The sequence below is a fragment of the Pan troglodytes genome, chromosome 1 (genome assembly GCF_028858775.2).
Source record: "Pan troglodytes isolate AG18354 chromosome 1, NHGRI_mPanTro3-v2.0_pri, whole genome shotgun sequence".
In the NCBI taxonomy this organism is placed as follows: domain Eukaryota; kingdom Metazoa; phylum Chordata; class Mammalia; order Primates; family Hominidae; genus Pan; species Pan troglodytes.
In genome coordinates, this window is record NC_072398.2 from 38,902,081 (window position 1) to 38,924,982 (window position 22,902).

Here is a 22,902-nt window from a genome sequence, read left to right on the forward strand (position 1 = left end):
CATTAGCCTTGACTTGGTTTAGAGTTTTTTGATATAACATCCATGTTTAGAATGCATGTAGAGTAAACTGACTGTATCAATAACTAGTGTCAGGAGAGGGGAACTAAGGAATCATGTTCTGGCAGAGAAATACCTGGAGACAAATTAATTTTTGAACATTTCATTTTATATTACTACTTTCTGTGTAGTATAGAATGTGTAGGCATATCAAAGTTCATAACAAAAACTGCTTATACCATCAGGAAGATGTATTTATTTTCAACAATGTAAAGGGAAAAGCACACAATTGGGGTGGGAGAGGGACAGAGAGAGAGAGAGAGAGAGAGAGAGAGAGAGAGAAAGACAACCTGCAGCAGACATCACCTGAGTGGGAAATTACACATCCTGCACACACAGGCAAGCTCTGCACACACATGCACAGAATTCATCTCTGACAATTTAATTGTTTAATGGTAGGACTAACAAGGAATCCTTTCTAAAGTAATGGCATACAAAGGCTTCCTAGTGAAGTTAATATTCCTGCTGCATTTGATGGGTGTTTCCCATTTGTGCAGTTCTGCCCTACCAGACTCCTTGTGTTTGATGGTGGGGAGACAGGAGGGGCGGTAGTGTCTGTATTCAACAGCAGAATCTGGAGAATGCCTTAGCCTGTGACCTTAGCCATTAAAGCAATAAATCTGAGGCCACGATTGGCACCAGAGCAATTCCTCACATCGGTTGTAATGTCTTGGCTTGCACTCCTAGGATCTGGACTTCCTGAACTGCAGAATATTCTGAGTACAAAGTCCTTGCTTGCCTCACTGTCTGTTTTCTCTTAGTTCACTAGAATCGAGATTTGGCAGCCATTTGTGCTGAGGCTGCTGCAGGACCTCAGTTTGACCAGCCTTCTAGATAATGGTATGCATGATGCCTCTGATGCTATGGTTTACACTTTCGTTCTGAGCTAAAGTCTCTTATCATATTTCCTTATGGTTCACCTTGCTTATATCTGCGTTTTAATTGAATCAAATAACTAAGAATAACTGTCTCAAGAACCATAAAGTTCTCAGAGCAAAGCCTAACGTGTTCTCATTTTGTAGTTTCCACTCTCAAATCAATACATTTTACATTTTTAACTCAGGTTACCAGGCTTTGAGGGGAAAAGTTTCATTGCCTCCATCAGAGAAACCCAGTGGATGAGCTTTGACCACAACAGAAAGTTGCTTTGCTCAGGAGTACGGTTTTCTTTGGGTTGTGGATTTACTCCTGCCATGCTGTGTTGGCTCAGCTCGTGGAAGCATGATCTGTGTCTTTCAGTCTAGGAAAAGGCTTAGTAGGCAGAGTGGAAAATGACAGACTATTTTTAACACAGCTTTCTATCCCACAGTTCTGGGTCTTACTTCTATTATCATTACTTATTCATAGACTTTCATTCCCAAATATCATTACCCTTTACAGTAATAGGATCAGCAAAGCAACCACTTAAAACAAAACAAACAAACGCAGGAATCCAAGTCCTGTACACAGAAACATTTTCTCCACTCTCGCCAGCTCGCTGCCTCTCCCTGACTACCTGGGGGAGAAGTGGTTCTTATCAGTCACTAAGAAACTCAGCTGCTTGACAAATGCCAGTGTAACAAAAGGGCTTGGCAGTGGGGAATGGTTTGAAGGCATCAGCCACTAAGAGAACAGGGAGGAGGTAATGAAATCCGAGACAAAACAAGGAAGAAAGTAGGGAGTGGAGGAAGCTGGGAAGCAGGAAGGAAACTAAGGAGAAAGATCCACAATGTGTACTCCTTCAGCAGAAAGCCCTCCTAAAACACACTCCATTTAATTTACAGTGCCATGTAACTATTATGATACCATGTAATATAATGATTACAGGGTCATATAATTATTCCCTGTTTAATAACAATAGCTACAATGTATTGAGGACCTACTATGTGCCAGATGCTTTCGATATGTTATTTGACTTGCACAACTTTTAATAATGGGTACGATTATCCCCATTTTATAGTTAAGGAGACTGAGGCTTAGAAAGGCCTTAGTGACTTATCTAAAGTGGTATGCCTTCATTCAGTGGACCTGGAATGTAAATTTAGACCTTATGAATCCAAAAACTGTGTTTATAACCACACTTTTTTTCGTACTGATTCCCACTGTGTTATACTGCCTTTTTTTCAATTATTTGTATCTTCACTCATACACCACCTTGTTTCAGAAATGATTTAAGATGGTATAAGTGCCTTGGAGTTACACATATATCTAAGCAGCTTGCATATGGTTCCAACACTCTACATTGCATATTTATTGATTGATTGAGCCAGAGAACCTCATTTGTCAAGAGTTCAGAATTCTTTCACTGTGGAGTCCCTTTCCCTTTCTATATTTATTATTATTATTTTGAGACAGAGTCTCACTGTCACCCAGGCTGGAGTGCAGTGGCTCAATCACAGCTCATCGCAGACTTGACCTCCTGGGCTCAGGTCATCCTCCCACTTCAGTCTCCTGAGTATCTAGGACCACAGTTACACTCCACCTCACCCGGCCAATTTTTGTATTTTTTGTAGAGACGGGGTTTCACTATGTTGCCCACACTGGTCTCAAACTCCTGGGCTCGAGTGATCTGCCTGCCTCAGCCTCCCAAAGTGTTAAGATTACAGGCATGAGCTACCATTCCCAGCCACTTTCTATCTTTAAAAATAGGCCTACCACAAACTCATCTGTGCAGGGTGGCTTGAATACAGGGACAAGAGACTGGACCAACTAATCTGTCAAAATCTCTTCTAGACCTATGATTCTGTAAAGGACGAGGTTATCATGTGTAGTGAGAATTATTTTCTCTTTAATAGTTAATTATGTAAATGTAAAAAGTGAATTTGCAGGGGGTCCAGACAAACACTACCTCAGTCACTTGATCATCAACAGTGATAACTTAAGGTCATCATCCACACTCAAGTTGATAGCTTGTATCCTTGATATGAGGTCTTGAAAATAGAAACTTACTTCTGCGATAGTCCTCCCCAAAACCCATAACTTCAGTCTAATCATGACAAAAACATCACACAAATCCCAATTGAGAGACATTCTACAAAATACCTGACCAGTCCTCCTTCAAACAGTCAAAGTCAAAAAAAACAAGGAAAATCTGAGAAATTGTCACAGTCAAGACAAGTCTAAGAGTCTGAGGCAGGACGACAGGAATGTAGCACCCCTGGGACAGAAAAAAAGACATTCGGCGAAAACTAAAAAATCTGGATAAAGTAAGGACTTTAATCATAATGTATAAATATTAGTTCATTAAGTGTAACAAATGTACCATACTAATGTAAGATAATAATAATAAGGAAAATTGAGTGTAGGGGGTAAGAGAACCCTCTGTATTATCTTCTCAATTTTTCTGTCAACTTAAAACTGTTCTAAAAACATAAAGTCTATAAAAATATTTTGGCACACACACACAAAAGGGAATGGGCCAAGATTACTGAGAGAACCAGGGGAATGGCAAGATGTAAGATATATGTTCCTGTCTTGAAACCCAATCCAATCAAGATGAATAGCTTTTTCTCGAATTAATGCAATTTTGTTTCCCATTGATCTCTGGATTTTTGATGACTGGCTTTTGAATATCAGAAGACAGGATCAAGTTGCTGAGGAAGTGTCCACTCAGTTCCTGGTTCCCAGAAGGTAATTGTTGAATGAATGAATGTCATTGCAATATAACTTATAGAGCTTTCCTGGCTCTGGGATGCATATAACTCAGATTGGGTTTTAGACCTTTCGATGACAGCACCCCTCTGCCCCTGCACCTGGTTTAATGTTGAGCTACTCCAAGGTCTTAGTCTCATTCATAAGAACCCAACAACTGATTAAATAATTATCTCGGCCAGGGGCAGTGGCTCACACCTGTAATTCCAGCACTTTGGGAGGCCAAGGCAGGGGGATCGCCTGAGGCCAGGAGTTCGAGACCAGGTGAAACCCTGTCTCTAGTAAGAATACAAAAATTAGCTGGGCATGGTGGCACATGTCTGTAATCCCAGCTACTCTGGAGGCTGAGGCAGCAGAAGCACTTGAACCTGGGAGGCTGAGGCTGCAGTGACCCAACATCATGCCACTGCACTCCAGCCTGGGCAACAGAGTGAGACTCTGTCTCAAAAAAATTAGTTAATTAATTAAATAATTATCTCAATTCAAAACTCTAATGCCACATCCTGTTTGTATTACTGGTTACTGGTAACTCCCAATGTCTTATATGTAGCAATATCAGTGACTTTGTTACCAACAGAAATCACAGTTATTTGCACGTCACAATTGTTGTAAACACCTTGAATTATTGTTTATACTTATCACTACTTTGAAATTATGACATTTATTAGATTTGCTACTGTATCTTGATATTTAATATGTTAATAAAGAGGCACAGGTACTACAGTGTCACAAATTTTAAAATATTTTGATAATTACATTTGAATATAATTGGTTTTCTTTATAATCCCATGATGTTTTAGAAATACATTTGAAAACATTTTTCTAAGAAGGTGTCCAAATGCTTCTGCCAATTCCTAAGGAGGCTCATGGCATATAAAAGGCTAAGAACCCCTGAAGTACAGCCTGGGCAACAAAGTGAGACCCCATGTCTACAAAAAATTAATTTTAAAAAATTAGCCAGGAGTGGTGTTGTGTGCCTGTAGTCCCAGCTACTTGGGAGGCTGAGGTAGGAGGATCGCTTGAGCCCAGAAGGCCGAGGCTGCAATGAATTTTGATGGCACCACTGCACTCCCTGTCTCAAAAAAAAAAAAAAAAAAAGAACCTTGCAGTAGGGGAAAGAACACTGAACTAGGACCCATGAGTTCTAAATTTTGTAATCTCCATCAAATCCCTTGATGGTGACATCTCACCAGTGTCAACCCTTTAAGTATAAGAAATCACTGTTATTATATTTGTTACATTTGGCCATTAGATAAAAATGACTTTTTACCAGAGTTTTAAATGCAGTTCATTGCTAAGAATATTTCTCACTTAATGATTTAGACCATGCTTACATGAGCAAAGTGAAATGGAAAATTGAGCCAATTCTCTGGATAATAATTCATGCTAATAAGTTCTTACATTTGCCTGCAACATCTAGATAATCAAAGAAAATGTGTTTTTAACTTGAATTATCAGCATAGCTATATCACGATTCTCAATTCTACTATGAATGCATAAAGTGCCAGAATTGAAGTTCTTAACAAGATGAAGAACAATAGGACTTTTTCAGGTCCTTATTCTAGAAATACTCCCAATGTGCACATTGAAATAGCATGTATCTTCTGGAGACATTTGTGGTTAATTGTGCATCAAGACACATACACACCATTGATTGAAACATCTGTGTTAGGTAAAAATTGTCAATGCTATTTGTTTTTACAGATCCCTAAATCAATTGAACTTCCGTGTAATACATAGGTTTTAGGACAGTGTCATCTAGTTCAGACCCTCAGTAGTTTGCCAGCAGGGAACAATTTACTTTTTCTTCTTTTTCTTGTCATTTTTTGAGACAGTCTCACTCTGTTGCCCAGGTTGGAGTACAGTGGCATGATCTCAAGTCACTGCAATCTCTGCCTCCCAGGTTCAAGTGATTCTCATGCCTTAGCCTCCCAAGTAGCTGGGATCACAGGTGAGCACCACTACACCTGGCTAATTTCTCTATTTTTAGTAGAAGTGAGGTTTCACCATGTTGGCCAGGTTGGTCTCGAACTCCTGGCCTCAAGTAATCTGCCCACCTCAGCCTCCCAAAGTGCTGTGATTACAGGCGTGAGCCACTGGGCCTTACTGCAAGGAACGTTTTAAATGGAAATGTTCTTGCCTTACAGTATATAGATCCTAAGGAATGTATACACAACTATGTGCATTGACTCATCTTTTAAGAAAACATACAAACCAAATCTAAACTGAAAGGACTTGAATTAGTTAGAAAATCAAATAAGGAATGCAACTGGAAAGTCTTAGTCTGATCCCTTCCACCCTCTGACAGAAAAGTAAATTTATTTATTCAGTCTAAAGAAATCAATAATCACATTTTCTTTCTCTATCTCCCCCAACAACTTTTCATTCATAACTATACAAATGTAGCTTAAAAGAAGAATTTAATTCAATTGATGATATAAATATGTTGAGAGGATATTTATAAGTACATTGACTCTCTGGATAATATTTACAACAAAAAGTAAATCTGGGGACTAGACCACCACTTAATAGAAAAAGCACATTAAACACCGTATTAGTTTTCTGGGGTTGCTATAATGAAGTACTACAAACTAGGTGGCTTAAATAACAGAAATGTATTGTTTCATAGTTCTGGAAGTTAGAAGCCTGAGATCAAGGTGTTAGCAGGGTTGGTTTCTTCCGAGGACTGTGAGAAAGAGGCTATTCCCTACCATTCCCTTAGTTTCCGGTGGTTTGCAGGCTATCCCTGGTGATCCTTGGCTTGTAGAAGCATCATCTCCATCTCTGCCTTCCTCTTTGCCTTCAGCTTCCCATGGCATTGTCTGTGTGTGTGTGTCCAAATTTTCCCTTTTTGTAAAGACACCAGTATTTTTGAATTAGGGGCCATCCTGAAGACTTCATCTTAACTAATTATATCTGCCATGAACTTATTTCTAAAGAAGGTCACATTCTGAGACACTGGGGGTTGGGACTTTAACATATAAATATTGGGAGAGCACAATTCAACCCATAACACATACATTAAGTGTTCCATACATACTTGAAGAACCAAACTGGAAGGTAATATACCTGTGAAAAGCTAGAGGGGCTTGCACTTCTTGAGAGGAAACAACATCTGAAAAGTTCTGATGTCAGTGTAACCATTAACTTAGCAGCAAAATTAATCCAAATTTCTTTCCTTCTTTAAAGCCCCACTGTCTTCCATAACCTAGATGTGTTTTCTTTTTCCTTTTTTATCTTTTTCTTTTTTCTTTTCTTTTTCTTTCTTTCTTTCTCTCTTTCTTTCTTTCTTTCCTTCTTTCCTTCTTTCTCTTTCTTTCCCTTTTTTCTTTCTTTCTTTCTTTCTTTCTTTCTTTCTTTCTTTCTTTCTTTCTTTCTTTCTTTCTTTCTTTCCTTCCTTCTTTTTTTTTTTATTGACAGGGTCTCACTCTGTTGCCCAGGCTGGAGTGCTGTGGCATGATCATGGCTCACTGCAGCCTCGACCTCCCCAGGCTCAAGCAATCCTCCCACCTTAGCCTCTGGAGTAGCTGGGACTACAGGCATGCACCACCACTCCCAGCTAATTTTTGGTTTTCTTTTGTTTGTTTGTTTGTTTGTTAGTTTGTTTTAGTAGAGACAGGGTTTCACCAGGTTGGCCAGGCTGGTCTTGAACTCTTGGGCTCAAGCGATCCATCCACCTCAAACTCCCAAAATGCTGGGATTACAGGCATGCACCACAGCACCTGGCCTGATATGTTTTCTAAGACAAGAAAAGAAGCTTTCCACAATTAGCCTTGGATAAAATTGACTCCTCTAGAGACAGGCCATGCTTACACTGTAGTTTCTCACTCCCCCTGGCCACTGTGGTTTTGCTCCTCACATAATTTGGGGGGAGCATCCTTACTGCCAAAGACTTTATGCTTCTGAGAATATGTCCAAAGCAGGGAAATATGCCCTTGGACCAATCTTAAATTGAAATAAATTAAAGAAATGTGTTTAACGCAGACCTAAGTTCCAATTCAAACTTAAGAAATAAATTCTCTTCTTATTTTTTCCTCAATTTTTATTGATGATATCCATATGCATAGTTAAAAATGTTTAAATTCTATAATTCTTATAACTTAAACCAACAATTTCCATCCCACTTCACCTTACCCTCAATTACTGCTATCCAGAAACAACCATGTAGGACACATTTTGGTCTTTCTTTTGGTAGTCACCTTCATGTTTTTAAATAACATTTTTGTAATGTTACTTTCTTATATTTTTACATGTTGGTTATCGTCTATTATTGTCTTCCTGCTAGGTAAGATGAGGCTTCCGTTCTCTTATACCTCCCGATTCTTCTCCTATTCTCACTTCATCTTCCTAATATAGTTGTATCATGATTTTTGATCAGTTGAATATTCATTGAATTTTTAAGACTGTGTAAATATTTTTCACAACGAGACATGTAGTGAACTACAATTATACATTTTTTTGTAAAACCTTTTTTTCATCTGGGATTAATAATTGTCAGTTTCTTGTTCACTTAATTTTCTGTATATCTATCATTAATTCACTGATAGAGCATAAAACTCCTTTCAATGTGTTCAAACATATTCTTTTTTCTTTTCTTCCTTTTTTATTTCTCCTGCTCTTTCTTCTTTTCCCTCCTCCTCCTCCCTACTCCATTTCTTCCTTCTGCACAGACACGCGTGCACACACACACACACACACACATACACACACACACAGTCTCTTTTGAGTCATCCCTCCTGGAGTCATCTCTTTTCTTGCTCCGGTCAGAGATACTGGTTGCTCACTAGTCCTGCTGCGTCCACTGTCATCCTGGATCTTCCATTGTCATCATCCTGGAATTCACTTTTCCTCGTTCTTGGGATCCTCTATCTCTTGTTTCTTGGATCTCATATATTATTCTTTCCTAGTTTACTTCCTTTTGGTGGATCATTTTTGAGTCACTTTCCAGGGAAAGGCACAAAGGAAGTAGATTTTCTGAGACTTTGTGTACCAGTTATTAATTTATTGCATCTCAGCTCTATTGGGCTTCTTTATGATACTGGACCCTATAAACATTTCTCCTTTGCCAGCTGGAGCAATGTTAGGCTTTGTCAACAGAGGGCCCTGGAAAAACACTGCAAGTCATGGCAGATAAAAGGGCTTCTCTTCCAAGTTCTCATGTGCAGTTGCAACAGATGTGCAGGGGGCTCAGTGGCACTTGCCTTCAAACAAGTTTCTCCACTCAACTTCCAATAAGTTCCTCCAGCTCTCCATCAGGCTACTTCTCATGAGCCAGCCCTAGCTTCCTTTAGCGGGTGGCCTCCTGCACACTGGCTGTTGTTGGCACACCCCAGTGGACAGCTTCCTATGGACTAACTTTGGTCCAGGGTACCCCAGTGAACTTCTCCACTATTACATGGGCCTCAGCCACACCCTCTACAATGAGGTCTGAATCTCAGCCTTTACAGGCCCCTGAGCTTATTTCTTCCTTGATTATGGGTACTTTGTCTCAGCCTTAAAGGAAGTAGTCATTCCCTACAGTTGGTATTCCTGTCTTCTTTAGGGCTTTATTTTATATCTTTTAGTAATTAATCATCTTTTACTAGCTGAGCATGGTGATTCATGCCTGTAATTCCAGCCTCCTTTGGGAGGCCAAGGTGAGAGGATCACTTGAGCTCAGAAGTTTGAGGCCAGCCTGCCCAACATAGTGAGACCCCATCTCGACAAAAAATAAAAAAATTAGCCAGGTGCAGTGGCTTATGACTGTAGTCCCAGCTACTTGGGAGGCTGAGGTGGGAGGATCACTTGAGCCTGGGAGGTCGAGGCGGCAGTGACCTGTGATCCCACCACTGCATTGCAGCTTGGGAAACAGAGTGAGACCCCCTCTCAAAAAATCATTTTTTTCCTAAGTAATAATTCTTCATATTAAATTTTCCCTGTATCAGAATACTAACTGGAGTCTCACTGATACACTTTGCACATCTGAAAATGTCTTTATTCTATCCCTTTGTTTAATTGAATGCTTGGCCAGGTAGACAATTCTGGGTTGAAAATAATTTCCCTCAGAATCTTGAATACTGTTAATTTTTTTCTAGTTTCCATTGTTAGGTATTGAGTAATTTGATGCTAATCGGAGTTCTAATCCATTGTACATGATATTTTTACAAAAAAAATTTCAAGGCTTTTAGGGTCTTCTCTTTATTTTAGGGGTTCTAAAATTTCATGATGTGTCTTGGCATGGTTTTCATATGTGTCTTGGTGTCGTGCTGGGCATAATCTGAAAACTTATTCCACTGGATTTAGGACATTCCCTTGAATTATTTCTTTAAAAACATCCTCCCTTCATTTTCCCTACTCATTCTTTCTGGAAGTCCTATCATATGGATAGTCTACAATGGTTCTCTAATTTTCTAAATTTTATCTCCCATTTTCCATCTCTGTCTTTCCCCCCCCCCCCCAGGAGATTAACTTAATTTTATTTCACAGTCTTTCTCCATTATTGCATATTTAATTTCAAAGTGAGGCACTAAAAAGTTGCATGGAACATTCGTGTGAGTGGTGGGGGCTTTTGGAGTGATGACCACCATCACAGGGTGGCTGGACTGGACAGCGTCATAGTGCCCTCCGACGTGAGTGTCTGTGAATCTTTCCTCTTGGGTTGGTCAACTGACCTAGACAGAAATCTTCCAAACCACTTGGAGGTATCAAAGCAGCTTTGTTGTCTGGGGAAATACCCGAGGTTCATCATCTCGTGTCGAGAGGATTAATGACACGGACACACGCACATAGAGTGGGTTAACGAGCGGAAAGTTTAATAGGCAGGAAAGAAGACAACCGCTCCCCTATGCAGAGGAAGGGCTCTGAATGGAAAACCCCACCCTTGGCAGGAAGCAGTAGGTTATATAGGGAGGTTTGAAGAGGTGGTATCTGATTTACATAGGGCCCAGGGGATTGGTTTGACCAGATGTGACATTTACATAGCCCAAGAAGAAACTGGCCACCCCACCGTAATCTTTTATTATGTAAATGGGGTTTTTCACTTGGCCAGCTCCATGACACCCACATGCATGGTGACCAAGAGAAGGGAGGGGGAATTGCCATATTGGGTGTACCTGGCTTTTAGTATAGCTGCTGGCATTCGTCTATGCAAGCTTCCAGCTTGCTTATTTATGCTTGCAGCTTGGCTTTTCAGGCAGCTTTCTGTTAGAAAAGAAATGGTTTGGAGGCTGCTTTTTATTAAGAGAAAAGACTTGCCGAGGACTCCTGTACACTCACTATCTGCCTAAATAATTTATTTTTAACTCCTATATTAGTATCAGCCCGCATGCCAGCATTCTTGGGAGCTATGTCAAAAAGGGCAATGAGATTCTCACCTTTCATATGTAGATTTTCATTTTTAGTACGATATCCCTTCTTCCACTTCCTGATGTCCTATGACCTGAGCCATTATGGTGCAGCTTCTTCAGAGAGCAATCCAGTCTTATACTGGGGTGGGAAAAGGGTAGTCATTATTTGGGGTGAAAGAGGGGATCTGGGGATTCTATTTCCTATATAGATTTACCCTATCCTGTTTGTATTTATTTATTTATTTATTTTCAGACAGAGTCTTGCTCTGTCTCCCAGGCTGGAGTACTGTGGTGTGATCTCAGCTCACTGCAACCTCTGCCTCCCAGGTTCAAGCCATTCTCCTGCCTCAGCCTCCTGAGTAGCTGGGACTACAGGTGCACACCACTATGCCTGTTTAATTTTTTGTAGTTTTAGTAGAGGTGGGGTTTTGCCATGCTGCCCAGGCTGGTCTCGATCTCCTGAGCTCAAGCAATCTGCCCGCCTTGGCCTCCCAAAGTGTTAGCATTACAGGCATAAACAACCGCGCCAGGCCTCGCCTAGCTAATTTTTGTATTTTTTGTAGAGATGGGGTTTCACCATGTTGGCCAGGCTAGTCTCAAACTCCTGACCTGAGGTGATCCGCCTGCCTTGGCTTCCCAAAGTGCTAGGATTGCAGGCATGAGCCACTGTGCCCGGCCCTGCCCTTCTGTTTTTAGCCCCACCTGATCAGCACGTTGAGCTATGTGATGCCTATGATTTTTGAGCTTTTCTGGATTCTGTAAAATCAATTGTTTTGTTTCTAGACCACCTCCCTTTGCCTTACGGTCAGCTTAAAGTTTCAGCTTTCTCTTATCTAGTAACTTCCCACTCATGTATGCATCTATAAATTCTATCACGTTGTACTGTCATCTCTTCTTTCTTCGTCATTGCCTTTATGGGTTTACGTCTTTTAGGTAATCTTTTTACTTTCATGTTAGTGAGGTTGTGGAAGGAAATGGAGGCAAACATGTGTATTCAATCTGTTATATTTAATCAGAAGCCTCCCCTTTTTTGCTTCTTAAAATTTCATTGTAAGAGGTATGACAGGAAAAAATTTCTTCCACTAGGCCTGTAGGGTAGATCTAGATGGAAATGCAACATTTTCCAAATGCAAAGCTTCTGCTAGAACAACAGAAAATTGGAATCAAGATATTCTATATAAATGTAGACCTTTAAGACCTTAAGCATCAACATTTACAGTAAGTTAGAAATTCACTGAATTAATAGGTTAAAAAAAAAACTACCAAGATTGCCAACTTTAAAAGGAATCTCTAAATTTCATAACAACATATTGATTGATATAAATGCAATAGATAAGCTATCCTAAATCTCAAAACATAATAGTTGGAAAGAGAAAGTTATGCCCTTGATATGTCCAAATCCGTTTACAATCTAACTTATTTAGAGAGGAGAAAACAGCTCATTGATTTCTTCTTTCTCAAAAATTCTCCATGTTGAGGAAATTGCTTTCTATTGTCACTTCTTTTAATTTTCAGGAAAAGAGAGGAGGGGGTTAGGTAGAGGTGAGCAGAGAGGAGCAGGTTACAAGTTAAAGCAGACATCTACTTGGACCTTTGAGTATACTTAGTAAATTTATGCAAACACAAGCAGCGTGTGAACACAATGTATGAAAATGTCTTTCTCTTCTCTCTTACCAGTAGTGGGAAATAATTTAAAATTCCTTAATCCTTATTTAAAATTAATTTTTTGTACATTTGTAACAAATATAATAATTTTTAAAAATTTAAGCCAATGCAGTTTAAGATTTTTCTTAAAGCTCCATTGCCTTCACTCACAGAATCAATATTTCATTGCTTTATAGAGATGGTAGATACCAGCTAGAACAACAGTCATTGCTCAGTTCTGACTGTCAATTTTTATTTTATTTTGGCATCCTGAATGAGAGAAAAGTCTGGAAAGCCAGGCTTTGTTGAGGGAGAAAATGTCAAACCTTCTCTTCAGTTATCAAAACCAAGGCTTGGCGATGTAGGTGCCAAGGCCTTGGTCCCCTGGTGGGGGGGTGCACTGAAAATTACTGATATGAGGCAGACTGATTAATAGGAGAAAAGGTGTACACATTTATTTAACATGAATACATGGGGGTCTTCAGATTGAAGACCCAAAGATACAGAGGAAATTGTCCATGGGTATGCTTAGATTTCACAAAGTATGAACCACCATGTAGAAATATGATTGAACAAAAAGGGTCCGATCTAATGCTAATAGACTGATTGGGGAAACCCAACAAGGCCTCTCTGTCTAGATTCTTCTTGTTCTCCCTGAGCAGGCATTCCTCCTCCTGCGTGTGGGGCAGATCCTCTCTAGAATGGGGTCTTATGACCCATAGTCAAACAAGGTAGGTCAGATAATTTCTTTGTGGTCAGTCTTTACACAGAAAGATGGAGGGAAAACTGAGTAATATATTTAGGTTTTATGGCTAGCTTTGGGGAAAAGGGGTTCTGGTTTCTACCACCTGCCTTGGGGAAGAGGGATTCCAGCTTTATGGCTAGGTTCAGGGGAGAATGGAACCGAAAGACAAGAGGACAAGAGAAGATCAAAGGAAAACTTCCTTCTGAGGCTTTTATTTTGGGGTTCTTGGAGTGTGATAGATTAATGTCCCTGTTCCTGGAGAGAAGTGGATGGCACTTAGCTGACGTATGGAGGAGGGGAAGGAGGAAGATTCTGGAGGTGCAAGGCTAGGGTGAAGACACCCCTAGATCCTTGAGAAAGGCCCCAGCAGGCCTTCTCTACTTGGTTAACGGTAGGCCTCATTACCTTATTAGGGGAAACCAGGTCTACCCACCTTCATTGTCTTTTTATAATGTTAGATTTTCATTGAAGTTATTTTAAGTACAAAAGTCACCAGTTTCTAAGAAGGCAATTTTTTAAAGTACTTTTCATTCATCTAGTAGTCAGAGCTGCGGGCACACAGGCTCAAGACACTCTGCGAGCCAGTCAGTATTGTAAACCATACATAGTAGTACACTGAATCAATATAGAAATGTTATAGGTTTGGCTGGGCACCGTGGCCCACGTCTGTAATCCCAGCACTTTGGGAGGCTGAGGCGGGTGGATTGCTTGACCTCAGGAATTTGAGACCACCCTGGGCAACATGGCTAAACCCTGTCTCTACCAAAAAAGAAATGTTATAGATGTAACCTTTTACAAACAAAGTAACTCCTAATATCAAGAGAAAAGGTAGGAAAAAGGGTTAACGTACCAGTCTAGGGAGAGTGATGAAGGCTGATAAAAGAAAAATTTCAGCCGAATTAAATTTAAAGGAGTTTAATTGAGCAATGAACAATTCAGGAATCAGGCAGCCCCCAGAATCACAGCAGATTCACAGAGAATCCAGCATGGCCACGTGGTGGAAGAAGATTAATAGACAAAAAAAGGGAAATGACATATAGAAATTGGAAGTGAGGTACAGAATGGCTAGATTGGTTACAACTTGACGTTTGCCTTATTTGAACACAGTGTGAACACTCAGCGGTGAATGAATGGTTGAAGTATGGCCGCTGGGATTGGCCAAGACTTAGCTCTTGTTAACAGGCACATACTCCTAAGTTAGGTTTTCAATTTTGTCTATTAAGCTAGGTTACAGTTCATCCGCAAGGACTCAAATATAGAGATACGGAGTCTTCTCAGGCCATATTTAGTTTGCTTTAACAAAACAAAAAGAATCTCCTGGGCTGGGCCAGGGAGGTCTGTCGGTCTTGTAAGGAAGGGTCTTTGATGTGGCACAGCCTTCAGCCTTTGGCGCAGTAGATACCAAGCTTTTTTTTTTTTTTTTTTTTTTTTTTTTTGAGACGGAGCTCCCTCTGTCGCCCAGGCTGGAGTGCAGTGGCGCGATCTCAGCGCACTGCAAGCTCCGCCTCCCGGGTTCACGCCATTCTCCCGCCTCAGCCTCCCGAGTAGGTGGGACTACAGGCGCCCACCACCACGCCCAGCTAATTTTTTGTATTTTTAGTAGAGACGGGGTTTCACCGTGTTAGCCAGGATGGTCTCGATCTCCTGACCTCGTGATCCACCCGCCTCGGCCTCCCAATAAATCATGAGTGACAGTAAGTTTTTATGACCGTAGAGTCCCCTGGTGACGACTGATAGTGGAAGAGTATGTTTGTTTACGTTCTTATCTGGTTGGATATAGTCTTTGTTATTTGTTTATTAAGCAAAACGTCTTATTCTTGTTGGCAAAGTGTCCGATGAAATGTAAAATGGAGTCTTTTTCTAAGGGAGTTATTTCAAGGATGCGCTGCTATACAGTAGTGGTGTACATGTGAGATCATAGCCCCAGAGGAACTCCGGATGGATTGAAGGAAACTCTGGATAATATCTAGGCTTGCACTTTGGGTTGTGAAGGATAAAGATCAATCTCTTTCTTCCCAGTTGAGGGTAAATAAGGAATACCCATGCAAATTAGTGGCACCTTGCAGTTTTGTCTTTTATTTAAAAAACTGCTATTTTAAATAATAATAGGTCACTTAAAATTATTTTTATGGCTCTGGCATTATGCTAAGTACTTTACATAAATTATCTCTGTTTTTTTCACAGTGTGCTATGAGAGACACCATTTCACAGAGAGGTAATAGACATTAAAAGAAGATTAATATCTGCTCACTTGACCTGTTAGTAAGTGGTAGAGCCAGCACAGGAACCAAGATCTGGCTATCCAAGTTCTTAATATCTCTGCAAGGCTGCCTTGCCCCTCTGTCCCTCCATTTTCCTCCCACACTCACTCCAGTCCCTTCTGCTATCCTTGTCTTCTCCCCGAGCCCTAGAGGGTAAACTCTATAACTAACCATTTATATTAGTTTAGAGAGAGAATAATTGTAGTGTATGTGAAATTCATTCACACTGCACTGTTACCTCAACCAGGCACTTGAATTTTTAAAATTTTATTGAGGTATAATTTACATATCATAAAATTCACCCATTTAAAGAATACAGTTCAATGACTTTTCATGTTTATTGAGTTATACAACCATCCCCATAATCCAGTTTTAGAATATTTTCCTCAACCCAATAAATTTCCTCATGCTGATTTACAGTATATTCATGTTCCCACCTTCAGCCCCGGACAACTACTAACCTTTTTGTCTCTATAGATCTTTCTTTCTCTTTCTTTCTTTCTTTTTTCTTTCTTTCTTTCTTCTTTGCTTTCTTTCTTTCTTTTTCTTTCTTTCTTTCTTTTCTTTCTTTCTCCTTTCTCTCTCCTTCCTTCCTTCCTTCTTTTCCTTCCTTCTTTTCCTTCCTTCTTTTCCTTCCTTCTTTTCCTTCCTCCCTCCCTCCCTCCCTCCCTCCTTCTCTCCCTCTCTCTCTCTCTCTCTTGCTTGCCTGCTTCAGGGTCTCATTCTGTCACCCAAGCTGGAGTACAGAGACAGGATCACAGCTCATTACAGCCTTGACCTACCTGGGTTCAGGTGATCCTCCCACCTCAGCCTTCTGAGTAGTTGGGACACTACAGATGCATACCACCACGCCTGGCTAATTTTTCTATTCTTTTGTAGAGACAAGTTTTACCATGTTGCCCAGGCTGCTTTCAAACTCCTGGGCAATCCACCTGCCTGGGCCTCCAAAAGTGCTGGGATTACAGGCGCGAGCCACCATTTCCGGCCTAGATTTGTCTTTGTAGGATAAATGAAATCATACAGTATGTAACATTTTGTATCTGGCTCCTTTCACTTAGCACAATTATTCCTGAGATGTTGTAGCAGTTTCTGCTCATTCCTTTAATTGCTGAATAGTATTCTATTGTGGATATACCACATTTCATCTGTCCAAATGATAAACAAATGATAGTTGATGGACATTTGGGTTGCTTCCACTTTTTGACTATTACAAATAATGCTGCTATGAGCATTGGTGTGTGAGTCTTTGTGTGAGCACATATTTTCATTTTTCTTGAATAAATATCCAGGAGTGGATGCTGGGTCATATGGTAAGTTTATGTTTAACTTTTTAAGAAACAGCCTCATTGCATTTAAACCTCATATCTGAATGTGAATTTAAAGTCTTTTTCCTCAACTAAGCAAGCATTAGTAAGCAATGGAGAGGTTCATAAAGTTGGAGGGAATTTTAGGGGAACTATGATTTCTTTCTTAAAGGGCATTTGTAAAGTGCCTCTGTGTATTAGTCTGTTTTCACACTGCTATAAAGAATTACCTGAGACTGGGTAATTTATAAAGAAAGAGGTTTAATTGACTCACAGTTCCACATGGCTGGGGAGGCCTCAGGAAACCTACAATCATGGTGAAAGGCAAAGGGGAGCCAAGCATGTCTTACACGACAGCAGAAGAGCGAGAGAAGAGGGAAGTGCCACACTTTTAAACCATCAGATGTCATGAGAACTCACTCACTGACATGAGAACAGCAAGGGGGAAGCCTGTCCCCATGATCCAATCACCTACCCCGAGGCCCCTCCTCTGACGTAGACAAGGGGATTACATTTCTTTTTTCCTTCTCTATTTTTTTTCTTTTTTGAGACAGAGTCTCACTCTGTCGCCCAGGCTGAAGTACAGTGGCACGATCTTGTCTCACTGCAACCTCTGCATCCTGGGTTCAAGTGATTCTCCTGGCTCAGCCTCCTCAGTAGCTAGGACTACAGGCATGCGCCACCGTGCTCCGCTTTTTTTTTCTTCTTTAGTAGACACAGGGTTTCACCATGTTGGTCAGGCTGGTCTTGAACTCCTGACCTCAGGTGATCCACCCGCCTCGGCCTCCCAAAGTGCTGGGATTACAGGGGTGAGCCGTCACACCCAACCCACTAAGTTTTAAAGATTAAATTTGAATGTTTATAGGTTGGTCATGCATTCTCCATTTTACCCACATTTCCCCCCACTTGGTATTGACTAACATAACAAAGTTAGAGTATTAACACTATCTGACTTCAAAACTTACGGTCAAGTCACAGCAATTAAGACAGTGTGGTATTGGCTGGGCGCGGTGGCTGACGCCTGTAATCCTGGCACTTTGGGAGGCCATGGCAGGCGGATCATGAGGTCAGGAGATCGAGACCATCCTGGCTAACATGGTGAAACCCCGTCTCTACTAAAAATACAAAAAAATTAGGCGGGCATTGTGGCAGGCACCTGCAGTCTCAGCTACTCGGGAGGCTGAGGCAGGAGAATGGCGTGAACCTGGGAGGTGGAGCTTGCAGTGAGCCGAGATCGCGCCACTGCACTCCAGCCTCAGCCTGGGCGACAGAGCAAGACTCTGTCTCAAAAAAAAAAAAAAAAAAAAAAAAAAAAGAAAGACAGTGTGGTATTTGGTGAACATGTAGATCAATGGAAATGAATAGAGAGACCAGAAACAGATCCATTCTTATGTGGTCATTTGTATTTTAATGACAGTGCAAAGGCAATTTAATGGAGAAATAACAGCCTTTTCAAGAAATGGTATGAGAACTATTGGACACTCATATGCAAAAAACTTCACAGAAACTAAAAACACTGCTCTTCATAAACACTGTTGAGGAAGGGAAAAGAAAGCCATAGTCTGCAATTAAATATTTGCAAAACACATACCTCCCAAAGAACTGGTAACCACATTACATATCGAAATAATTCTTTTAAAAAACCCTCAATAATAAAGAAACAAATAGGCCGGGTGTGGCAGCTCAGGCCTGTAATCCCAGTACTTTGGGAAGCCGAGGCAGGTGGATTACTTGAGGTCAGGAGTTCAAGACCAGGCTGGCCATCATGGTGAAAGCCCATCTCTACTAAAATATATTTTTAAAAAAATTAGCTGGGCATGGTGGTGAGTGCCTGTAATCCCAGCTACTGGGGAGGCTGAGGCAGGAGAATCATTTGAACCTGGGAGGCAGAGGTTGCAGTGAGCTAAGATCACGCCACTGCACTCCATCCTGAGCAACAGAGTGAGACTCTGTCAAAAAAAGAAAGAAACAAATAACCCAATAAGAAAATGGCAAAAATTTGAACATACACTACACCAAAGATCATATACAGATGGCAAATAAGCACATTAAAAGATGCTAAGCATTATTGGACATTAGGGAAATGCAAATTAAAATCATAATGTGTTACCACTGCATCTATTAGAATGGCTTACTTTAAAAAAATAACAAAAACAACTTTCCATATCAAGTGCTGATGAAAATGCAAAGCAACTTAACGTTTTATGTATTTGGTGGGAATGCAAAATGTTATAGCCCCTTTGGAAAACAGGTTGGAATTTTCTAATAAAGTTAAACATAAGTTACCATATAACCCAAAAATCTCACTCTTAGATGTTTATCCAAGAGAAATAAAAACTTATGTTAACACAGAAAACTGTACATCAATGTTTCTAGTTGTTTTATTTATAATCACCAAAAACTGGAAACAAAACCAATGCCTGTCAGTTGCTGAGTGGGTATATAAACTGGGGATGCTACTCAGCAATAAAAGGGAACAGATTGGCTGGGTGCTGTGGCTCATGCCTGTAGTCTCAGCACTTTGGGAGGCTGAGGTGGGCGGATCACGAGGTCAAGAGATCGAGATCATCCTAGCCAACATGGTGAAACCCTATCTCCACTAAAAATACAAAAATTAGCTGGGCATGGTGGTGTGCGACTGTAGTCCCAGCTACTCGGGAGACTGAGGCAACAGAATCTCTTGAACCTGGGAGGCAGAGGTTGCAGTAAGCCGAGATCATGCCACTGTGCTACAGACTGGCGACAGAGTGACATTCTGTCTCAAAAAAAAAAAAGATTTACTAATAAACATAAATAGATGAATCACAAACACATTATGCAAAGTGAAAGAACCCAGAGCCAAAAAGTTATATATTGTTTTATTCCATTTATATGACATTCTCAAAAAGGCAAAACCAAAGAAAAAAGATTGATGGCTACTGGGGATTAAAAGCAGGGCAAGAAGTTGAAAACCAAGGTGCATGAGACTTTTGGGTAGAGAAAGCTGTTCCATATCCTGATTGTAGTGATGGTTATGACTGTATGCGTTGAAACTCATAGGATTTTACACTAAAAGTGATGAATTCTACTATGTGCAAATTATATCTCAACGAGCCTGAAAGAAAAGCCAATAGGGCCACTTTCGACATTAGCACTTATAAGATAATAACCTAAGCTAACCTAAAAATACGGGGAAAGTTTCTCTTCCTTTGGCTAATTATTAAGGATTCAATATGAGAAAAGGCAGCTCACCAAATTTAGCTTGTATAGAAGACTCTCAAAATTGTGGAGTATTCCTTTAGCACAAATCTAAATAAAGCTTTTCTGGTCATATTTATAGGCATGCTCACATTTTTACCTCGCTAATATAGCTGTTAAGAATATAATATCTTTTCAGTTTCCACATCAACTATGAGCATTTTTCATTTACGTTTTCTGGTGTGCATACAGTATAAATTCTGTTACATCACTTTACACCTTTTGTTGTTACTGACGGCAGCACTTGCAAATCATGTTTAATTTTGTTTGCCCAGAATAATGATGAAATGCTAAAAAATATATATTCTATTCACACTTCACACTCTTATAGTAACAGAAGAGTCTTAATGCACTTCTGTCCTCTGAGGTAGCTTGTGGTAAAACAGGAGAAACACTATGAATAATTAAAAATATGATATTTACTCCAGGAGAAAGATAAATCTTTGAAAAATCTCTGCCGGCAGAAAGCTTCACAATCAGGTACCATATCCTTATAAATAAATTGCCAGTCTTTTCAGGTGTCAAGGGATTTCACAGTCAGATATTAATGAGATAAAGATGCTCAACTTGATCATGAAGGGCGGGAAGAATGAGGACCAAGTTGCTTCTTGTTAATTCTTATCATTCTTCATTGTTAGCTAACAAGTAGGTAGCAGATGCCAGCACTGTGCCAAACCTACAGCTATAAAAGGGTAAGGCAGATCCTAGACTGAAGAGTTTATTCTGAAAGACTTGATTTCAAAATATTCAGACTTTAGGCAATTAACTCAGTTTTTCCTCATCATAGAGACAGATCTCTATGTCTTTTATGCAATTGGCCATTTGACCTATTTTTGTTTTTTATATTATTACAGAAAAACTCTATTCTCTAAGTGAGGAATTAAGGTCAATTGAAAGAAAAAAAAGAAGGGGTTTGTTAGTCAATCTGTGCAATCAATGGATATGGTGTTTGGCTGGGATTCAGTAGACCTGGGTTCCAGCTCCACTGTGACATTAACTTATGTGACTCTGGATAAGTCCACCTGCCTGGGGCCTCAGTTTTCTCATGTGCACAACGATGCATTTGAATTTGATAATCTCTAAAATCAACAATAGCTCTAAAACCATTGCTGATTCTTAATGCACCATCAATTTTTAAATTACTTGAAAACAATGTCTAAACCTATATTACATATAATTAAATCCTTGATAATTCAGAATGCATTTCAAAACACTGCATACTTTATAAAGTCATTACTGTGAACAGCCTAGCAAAGTTCTGGTTAAATAGAAGTTTCAGGCTAATGGAATCCTCATTAGATTCGCTTTTACAAGTGTTTTTCACAAATATAAAATTCTAATTGTAATGAAAAATTTACCTTCATTTTAACAAAATAAAACCCAATTCTGTAATTAAGCAGGAAAGAAAGAGATGTAACTCGCTTATACATGGGTTGAGGTTGTTCACACATAGCATTCTGGCATTGTTGACCAGCCCAAACTCTTTCACTAATATGAAATGCAGACTATCCACTGGAGTTTACAAAAAATTTCGACAAGAGAGGATATTTGAGTACAGAGGTGCAATCTCAGCTCACCGCAACCTCCGCCTCCTGGGTTCAAGCAATTCTTCTGCCTTAGCCTCCCTAGTAGCTGGGACTACAGGGGTGCACAACCACACCCTGCTGATTTTTGTATTTTTTTTGTAGAGATGGAATTTTCCCATGTTGCCCAGGCTGGTCTCAAACTCTTCGGCCTCCCAAAGTGCTGGGATTACAGGTGTGAGCTACCATGCCCAGCCTTCAGACTTTTAATATAGTCAATTGATTTAGAAGCCAACAAATTAATTTTAAAAAACAGTGAATACAGTTAATCATCTTTAACATGATTACGTGAATTGCAATTTGTGCTATTTGGATAAGGACCAAGTTTATATTTCCTTCCCTCATGTCTTCCTTCCTCTCAGCCTTCCTTCCCCCAAACATTTATTGAGTGGTTATTATACGAGACTCTGTAATCCCCTGATAGTAAAAAACATGCCAAACAAAAATCCAAACAAAATCCCTGCCATTAAGGAGGGTCACAATGTATGAGGCAAAACTTGGTTAAAAATGGGCCAGGCTTAGTGGCTCACACCCGTAATCTCAGCACTTTGAGAGGCCAAAGGATCTCTTGAGGCCAGGAGTTTGTGACCAGCCTGGGCAACATAGGGAGACCCCATATCTATAAAAAATAAAAATAATAATTAGCCAGGCATGGTGGCGCATGCCTGTAGTCTTAGCTATTTGACAGGCTGAGGTGAGAGGATCCCTTGAGCCTGGGAGGTCGAGGCTGCAGCGAGCTGTGAGTGCACCACTGCCCTCCGGGCTAAGCAGCAGAGCAAGACTTGTATCAAAAAAATAATGATAATGTGACAATTTAGTGATAAAGATGTATACAAATGTTACTAGAGGAGAATTTACTTATCTTGGCACTGTCTCACACACACGTACACATACACATACACATACACACAGGTTTGTGTAAAATGACCATTCCATATCAAATTTCAAATAAAGCCTTTGAACCATTCTTAAGCATTTTGAAGCACTAGGTTTACATATAAATAGCATCATAACTCATTTGTTATTGAAAGCAGGTATGAACATTTATATTTTTTAAAATCCCTATGCTTTTATAGTTGCCATTAGTAGGAGAAATAGGAAAGAAGCAAAACCACA